General features: G+C 30.4%; 1 long non-coding RNA gene across 1 annotated transcript; it reads left to right on the plus strand.

Annotated features, from left to right (window-relative positions):
• Positions 1-992: 992 nt before the first annotated feature.
• On the plus strand, positions 993-9,112 carry LOC116422293. Its single transcript, XR_004232877.1, has 3 exons — positions 993-1,116; positions 3,331-3,478; positions 7,871-9,112. It is a non-coding gene; the product is annotated as an uncharacterized LOC116422293 (long non-coding RNA).
• The last annotated feature ends 270 nt before the right edge of the window (positions 9,113-9,382 follow it).

The following is a 9,382-nucleotide window of genomic DNA, read 5'->3' on the forward strand; positions in this document are numbered from 1 at the left end:
CATTTTCTTCTCTGTGGGTGGTGGTTGCTATAGTTGCCCTTGAAGAATCCAAAACATTCCATGATGCCTGAGAACTTGGGTAATGCATTTAAGCATGGATTTCAAATTTCAGTCCAAGTATTCTTTTCCTGTTAATGATATTGGGCAGTAACACAAGTCTTCAAGATAACTGTTATTTGATATAAAATAAATAGGACTTAAAAACTGTTCTGGGTCTGGCTGTTTGACTTCCGGTGACAATGTTGATGGTCCAGCTGTGTGCAAATCTAAACACTTGGTTTCATGGAATTCTTTTTGAAAGTTTGCCTAATTCCATTCATCTGGAAGAATAAGAGGTCAAGCATTTCAATGAAATTAATGAGAAAAATGCAGATGAAAGTGGACTAACTGTACCAGAGTTAAAACTATATTATAAAGCAGTGGTCATCAAAATCATTTGTTTCACGCTAAGAAATAGAATAATTGATTAGTGGAATAAGTTAGGTTTACAAGAAACAGTAGTCACTATAGTGATCTAGTGTTTTGACAAAAATTGCTGGAAAAATTGGAAAATAGTATATCAGAAACTAGGCATTGACCAACATCTAACATCCTATACCAAGATAAGGTCAAAATGGGTTCATTATTTAGACATAAAGAATGATAATATAAGCAAATTAAAGAATAAAGGATAGTCTACCTCTTAGATTTATGGAGAAGGAAGGAATTTATGGCCAAAGAAGAACTAGAGTACATTATAAAATGCAAAATGGATAATTTTGATTAAATTAAATTAATTTTTTTATACAAACAAAACCAATGCAGACAAGATTAGAAGGAAAGCAGAAAACTGCTTGAATATAATTTGACTTCTTTGAATGTAATGTGCCCAATTTTAACTGTAATCAGCAAGATGTAAGAAAACTCAAGTTAGATGAAATACATTGAATTTTCTTTTTCCTGCTTGTGTTTCTTTTTGAACTCATCATCTCTCACCTTTGTTCCAGAGTCTGGAAAAGTCTTCTAATAATGAAATGATTTATGTGTTTTTAAAAGTACCTCTTCATAAAAAGGAGAAAGGAAAAATAAATCACTAAATTTTTTTCCCAATGCAGAAGCGTATCACAATTAATCATGGTAAGTAAAGCTGCTTTCAAGTAGTTTTGAGTTTGAAAGAAAATGTCTTCTGTAGTTTAATTGGTGAATTGATCTAGAAATTATTATGTTTGTACTGATGCACTTGATGCTGCAAAGTTGTTTGGAATTCACATATAAAATTCAGATGATAAGGTCAAACATCTGAACTTCACCCCAAGCTACAATCAGAAAAGATTCTTAGTTTGCAATTTAAAAATTTCACAAACTTTTATACAAAAACAAACATACAAACAAACATACAAAACAAAAACAAACTCCAACATAGATAGCAAAAGTCAATTCAAACCCTAGATTGTATGACATCAAATTCAGCATTATATCATTCTACCATGTTACATCTTTGTGGACAATCTTTGGTCTTATTTTGGTCTTATTTTTATTAATGACTTAAAGGAAGCCATACAGAGTATGATTATCCAATTTAAAAGTGATACATACATATACATACATATATATATATATATATATATATATGTATATATACATATATATATATATATATATGTATATATATATATAAAGAACAGTTGATTGACAAAAAATATATGAACAATAGGCAAGATATCATAATATGAAATTTAATGATTTCATAAAGTCATTTGAAGAATCAGCTTGGTATAGTGGAAAGTGAGGTGGCCTTAGAATCACAATCTGGGTCCAAGTGTAATCTATGACAAAAATCTGTCAGTAGCCAAGACAATTCTCTAACCTTTTACATTAGAAGAGTTGTTGATTTTCATTGGTAGAAAAAATTTCCTTAGGAAGAGTTCTTTACTACACCAAAAAGAAAAATCACAATCACATCTGTCAGTCTGTAATATCCTCCCTTCCCACCAATTGCTACACTTTCAAACAATCAGCTCTTTCAGTGCAAGAGGGAGGGAGGGGTTATGACTAGAATCATTTGAAAAAGATCTGGGGTTTTTACTGTACTGCAAGCTCATTTTGAGCAGTGGTGTTATATGACAGATTTCTGCTGATGAGATTACAGTCTGCATTAAGAGTCACAGGGTATAGAACTAAGTAGATGATAAGTAAGTCTTAGACTACATCTGGAATATTCTATTTAATTCGAGGTACTATATTTTAGGAGGAAGACATCAACAAATGGGAAAATAGTGATGTTTGAAAGGTCTTATGATGTACACGTTATACAGTAACAGTAATAACTTTGTTTATTTTCCTCCTGGAGTGAAAGGATGCTATGTGGACATATTTAACACCCTATTCACTACAAGACTGAAAGGAATCTCTTACCATCTTAACTCTCCAAAAAAGTTTACAAGCTAGGGTCTTTATCCTATGTTATGCTTAGTAAACAAAAGCTGACCATTTGAGTATTTGAGTTGATCATGTAGTGACTATATGACCATGTACAACATTATATTTTTGGTAGATTCAAATAGTGAACCAAACCTCTGAGAAACTTCAATAGTTTTATGAATCTTAGGGTTCTCAGGATTACCTGGATCTTTCAGGGTAATGGTAAAGCTTCCTTTCTCTCCAGGCCTCTGAGAAGGAGTACAAATTATGCTAAGCATTTATAGTTGCTGTGTTTGGACTGATATACCAGTCTTCTATCAAAGGACCATTCCATTTTCATATGACTCTTGATTAGTCTGGAGCTTAGACAAAAACAGTGAAAAATGAAAAATAGGACTCAGAGTATGAATAGTGACAAGAGTGAAATCTAAAACAGATCTATACTTCCAATAGACACTGAACAATTCTATATGATAATAATTTCACTGTAGAGACACATAGAGCAACTAACCTATTCTATAAATATTCATTCAATATTTATCATGTTCAGATCACTGTGCTAGAGTGAAGAAAGATGAAATCACTTCAACTGTCTGATCCTCATTTTCCTCTCAATGCTGTACATGGTCACGTAGTCAATATATGACCAACTCAAATGGTCAACTTTTTTTTTTTTTTTTTTTTTTTTTTTGCCAAGCATAACATAGGATAAAGACCCTGGGTTGTAATCTTATTTGGAGAGTTAAAATGATAAGAGATTCCCTCCAGTCTTGTAGTGAATAAGAGGTTAAATATGCTCACATAGTATCTTTTCATTTCAGGATGAAAATAAAGTTATTACTGCTATTGTACAGTGTGTACAGCACAATAGATCTTCAGAATGTTACTGGGTGTTTTCCAATTTATTTATGTCTTTCTCCTAAAATATAGTACTTAGAATTTATCGTAAAAATGAGATGGATCAGATGACCTCTATGGCTTTTATGACCCGACAATTTGATCTTCTGATCTACATGCATGTTCTCAGGAAGCTTGCAGTCTGAAGGACAAATACTATGATACCAAAAAAGTGAATGAGGTAAGTGTAAAGGAGCTATTTGGGCAAAGAGCCATAAGGAATTTAAGAAGGGAAGATTACTTAGGAGCACACAATGATTCATAATAAAATTTAATTATTATTCAGATACTCAAATTTGGAGGAAAGACATAAACAATGAGTGAACTTCTCACAACAGATGCATTATTGTGCACATAAATTAAAAGGAAAAAAAAAACATACAATTCCATCTAAAAACCACATAAATCAGATCTAAAAGCAAGAGTGGTTCATTTCTAAATAAGTAAAGCAAAGATTCTGGGTAATATAGTAAATCCTAATATAAATAGAGTTCTTTTGAGAACAAACAGTCCAGGATTAAGTGCTATAAAAATATTCAGAATAAAAAGGGATTTTGAAAGGATGTTCCTGACTTTTTTTTTTTTTTTTTTTTTTCTGAAAAGAAAAAAGGGAGTAAATGTTATCTGAACTCATTCACACTTTTCTTTGGGTTTTATCCTATCTTTCCATACTTGTAATCAATTAGAAAACTGCCTTTCTATCCCAACCTTTGTTATTCCTGATCTCAAATGGTTGCTCAAGGGTGCTAAAAATACAATGGGCATTCTTCCATGGGCTGTCTGATCATGTGCCTTACTGTATTCTTCATTTCTTTGAAAATCCATGTCAAAATCTGCTAGCCTCCAGGAGGCTTCCCCTGATAAATTCTACTTAATACTTATTATTCAGCATTATAGTAGAGATGTAGTTAGAAATAGTAGCTGCTTTGGAATATTGTGACAGGGGCAGGTAGGTGGTGCAGTGGATAGAGCAGCAGCCCTGAAGTTAGGAAGATCTGAGTTCAAATTTGCTCTCAGATATTTAACATTCCTAGCTGTGTGACCCTGGGCAAGTCACTTAACCCCAAATGCCTCATCAAAAATAAACAAAAAAGTAAAAATATGCCTAGAAGATATTTAGTATAATTTGTGCATATAGATAAAATCTCAAAACTGCTAAATTGGTGACTAAATTGAGATTAGACAACACATTCACCAGCTTGGTTTTCTTTTTATTTACAAATATCCACTGTCAACTTCAAGGAGTTACAAAATATTTTAGGCAGGTTAGTTAAATTTTCTTCTCCTTATACTTGTAAAAACAGGAAAGGATTATAAAGATAAAATGAAAATAAAAAACTGTATAGATGTTTTAAATATGTTTTCTAAAAATAAATCTGAATTCATCATCTACTTTACTAATTTCATTTTTCTTCCTTTGCCCTGATCCTGAATGTGCAAATACTAATGGATGGTTGACACTATTTGGAGATCAAGAGGAACTATGTATATTGGGGGCTAGAGTTTATAGGGAAGAAAGATTCAAAGGTTGGCTGAATTCTGAAATGTGATAGTTTTAGGGATAAACCTTAATTGATTGGAATAATTTTACTTTGTAAAGATTAATTTCAGAGTTGGAGCTCTGAGAACATTGTCACATTGCCACCTTCTAAATTCATTAGGATTAATATTTTTTTTAACTTCATTGAGTTTCTTATAGGCAAGCATTATGCTTTAGCTAAAAATTTAAAATGTGTCTTTAAAATCTCAAAGGAATACATGGAAAATTAAAACATAATCAGTACTGTATTTTAACAAAATTTGAGACTTACTTCCCTGAGATCCTAAGGAATCTGAGCTACAGATGTGTTTACTCTGGCAAAGAGAGCAAGATCAAAACAACTCCCACAAACAAAGCTTGAAAAATTAATTTCCTCTTTAAGTTTCTATATTCCGTCACACTCAATTTGGAATTTTAGGTCACTATTAAGCATGTATGAATATGTTCATTCAGCAACTTGTTTTTAAATAGTATATATCTGTGTGTATGTGTATATATATATATATATATATATATATATATATATATACATACACACACACATATATACTTTTCTTTAGAGTAATTCTTAAACACCTTAAATTTATTTATATAAGAATTGTCTATGAAAAAAGAACATCAAGTGTTGGAGCTACATAAAGAAATACATTAAATTTTAGTATATTTTATGCTTTTTGAAACTATTATTGGACTCTAGATTTGCTTGGACATAGTAAATACCAATTAAAGAATCTAAATATTAAGTAAGTCTAAGGCTAGATCTCTGTATTTTGGCAGATGAGATCTCACCTTATCTTACCAGAATTAGACTTTCACATCACTTTCCTTACTAAATGCTTTTCATTCATTCATTAATTCAAGTGGCATGGATAAATAAATAAAAATTCATTATAACAAAAAAAGACATAAATATAGAGTAACTTAAAGAAGTGAAGTAAAAGCATAATTTTTAAAATAGAGCTTGAATAGTAAAACTAATAATAAACTGGAATAGTTTTGTTTCTTTGAAAGAACAGGGGATACTGAGTTGACCATAGGGTCAGGACACAGTTCACTATGTCATAAGTGTGACATAGTAGCAGAACAATCGACCATTTTAACCTAAATTTTATATTATTTGGCTTGATCTGTGGATATACTAGTACAACTGGACACATTCCAATCTTTGCTGGCCACACTATAGTAGATTTTTAAATTTGATTTTATTTAAAGACATAATTTTAATGTTTCTGAGAATGGTGCTATCAATCAATAATTTATTGAGGGTCTCAACTGTGAGTGATTTACCTTGTATAAATAATTTCTGTGTAATAGCAAACAGTGATTGATATTATTAATAATAGAATTTGTTATTTAAAAAAAATGAAAGGATCCAAAGAATGAATTAGTTTTTTACATTTTTTTACTTGAACATAATGAAGTAGGTGAAATAAATTTGCTGTAGCATTATCAATGTCATATCCCTTAACTATTAATTGTTCCTAAAGCACTCCCGTGAGTTTTCTTTTTTCTCCTTTATGTGCTCTCATTTGCTGACCTCATTAGTTTTTATGGATTCTGTTATCATTCCTATGCAGATGATTCCCAGATCTATATAGATAATCCAAGTCTTTTTTCTGAGTTTCATTACTACCATTAATGTATCATTATCAATTGCTATATATATATTACTATATAATGTATTATATACATTAAGTATATAACATTTCAAACTGAATACCCTATAGATTTCTCAAACTTTGTATGTTCAAATTATTCTCATCTTTTCCCTAAAAATCCATTGCTCCTCCAAGATATCAGGGTAGGCTTTCTGTCATAAGTGGAGCTTGAGTTGAGCTTAGAAACTGTGTTCTTACTCATATTACATATAGCAGAATAAAAGAAAAAATTTTTTTAAAGAAGAGGCAGTACCAGATCTTAGACTCTTTTACAATGCAGTAAGCATTAAAATAATTTGATACTGATTAAAAAAAAAAGATGTTGGTCACTAGAATAGAATAGATAAGGAAACAACCATAATAGCATAGTGTTCAATAAACTAAAAGACATCAGTTTTGGAGGAAGGACTCACTATTTGACAAAAATTGCTTGGAAAAATGAATAGCTGTCTTGGAGAAATTTGGTTTACATCTACAGCTCACATCAAGAAAAGATCTAACTGCACATATAATCTAGATATAAAAAGTATAATATGAAGAAATTAGAGAATCAAGAAATATCTATGGATATGGTAAAAGTTCATGATGAAACAAGTGACAGAAAGGAGCATATAAGAAAAAATAAGCAATTTTGTTTCCACAAAATTTAAAGATTTTGTATAAATCAGTATATCATTTAAAATTACAAGGAAAAGAGAAATTAAAAAAAATTTTTTTTCAATTAAAAAAATAAATATCTCATTTCCAAGATATAGAAATTTGCATAATTTTAAAAAATTCTCCAATACATAAGTGGTAAAAGCACATGTATGAATGGATAGTTGGCTAAGAAAGAAATGCAAGCAATAAATTGCCTTAAGAAAAATGCTTCAAATCACTAATACTTAAAATTGTGTTTTTTTTTTTTTTTTTTTTTAATTAACATTTCACACCTATCAGATTGCCAAAGGTGACAAAAAATGGAAAATGACTGGAGGGCTGTGGGAAAGCAAGCACATTAATATAGTCAATAGAGCTGTGATTTGGTCTATTTATTCTTGAAAACATTTTGAAATATGCCTCCAAAATGACTAAATTGTGCATATCTTTGAGGTAGTAATATCATTTCTAGACACAATCTAAAGTGATCAGAGAGAGACTATATACAAAAATATTTATAGTAGTTCTTTTCATAGTAGCTCAAAATTTGAAAATGAGAGGTTTTCCTACTGTTGGGAAATGACTGAACAAATTATGACACATGAATGTAACAGATTATTATTGTACCATAAGATATGATGAAACAAACAGTTTCAGTGTAAACTGTGACAATTTCTACCAAAAAGTTCAAAGCAAAGTGAATAAAACAATTTATATATTGACAACAATATTGTAGGAGGAAGAACACTTTTGAAAGAACTTTTGGTCAATGCAATGATAAGCCATGAGTCCACAATACTGAAGATGACATCATTCACCTCCTATCAAAGAGATGATGAACTTGAAATTCAAAGACATGCATTTTTGAGCATGGCCAATGTGATAATTTTTGCTGAAATATGCTATTCATGACTAATTTTGTGTTATTGTTTTATTTAATGGTGGGATAGTGAATGGGGATAATTATGAATTTACTTTTTTAAATGAATAGGAAAGAAAAAGCATAGTTTTATATTCAAAAATATAATATGATAAAATCTCACAGCTGGGCCATTTGAAAGCATCACAACCAAAAAAATCATTAGTTAATGGAAATTCTATCTACATGGATAAAGGTAGTTCTCTGATTACTTAGAAATTCATAAAATACATGTCCATATATTGAAATCTAATGAATTCAAGGCAGTATAGGTAAGAGCTGGCAGTAAAGCACTCACTGTTTGCTTTCCAGATACATAGTGTAGTCATAGTGAAAAGAGGAAATAAAACAAATTACAACTGTATTAGGAGAGGGTCAAGAAGGTTATAGTGATTTTAACTGTGATTAATGTAGTGATAGAAAGACCAAGAGTCTCTGTATCTCATCTTATAGACTTTACATTTCATATTAATCTCTTTTGATCTATCTAGCTCTTGGACAGCATTTGGATTATGACATATAAAATATCAAATAATAGCTATTAAAAACACATTCCATGTAGCCAAAATGTCTAAAAGTGTAAATAGAAATTTAGAACAGAATGCTTTCAATATAATATTGAGAATGTAATAACTCTTTGTAAGAATCATCAATTAACAAATAGTGCCATATATACTTTGAACTATTATTTACCATTATTAAGGTTCAAGAAAACCAATTCACTTCCTTACAGAAATTAGTAGATAAAAATTGTAGTTTCTTTTCCAAAGTTGTAGAAAATGCATTAGAATGCATTATGAATAAATGAATTGCATCCATTTATCTTATTGATGTACTTAGTGTATATTTCTCATGTATATTTCCTTACAATGAAAGGAATACTTTGCATGATTTTAGTATTAGGACTTATACCACAGGTATAACAGCTGTAGTGAATGAGCTAAGCCTGGAAAAATGAAAATTATTTGGGACATTATGGTGTTGAATTAGGTTATTCTACAGTTTTCTTTTTAAATTTTTGATTAAAATGAATTATCCTATGAACAGACAATTGTCAGATGATGAAACTGAGATTATTTCCACTCATATGAAAGTGTTCCAAATCACTATTGATCAGAGAAATGCAAATTAAGACAACTCTGAGATACCACTACACACCTGTCAGATTGGTTAAGATGACAGGAAAAAATAATGATAAATGTTGGAGGGGATGTGGGAAAACTGGGACATTGATGCATTGTTAGTGGAGTTGTGAACGAATCCAACCATTCTATAGAGCAATCTGGAATTATGCCCAAAAAGTTATCAAACTGTACATACCCTTTGATC

This window comes from Sarcophilus harrisii, chromosome 3 (genome assembly GCF_902635505.1).
Source record: "Sarcophilus harrisii chromosome 3, mSarHar1.11, whole genome shotgun sequence".
Taxonomy (NCBI): domain Eukaryota; kingdom Metazoa; phylum Chordata; class Mammalia; order Dasyuromorphia; family Dasyuridae; genus Sarcophilus; species Sarcophilus harrisii.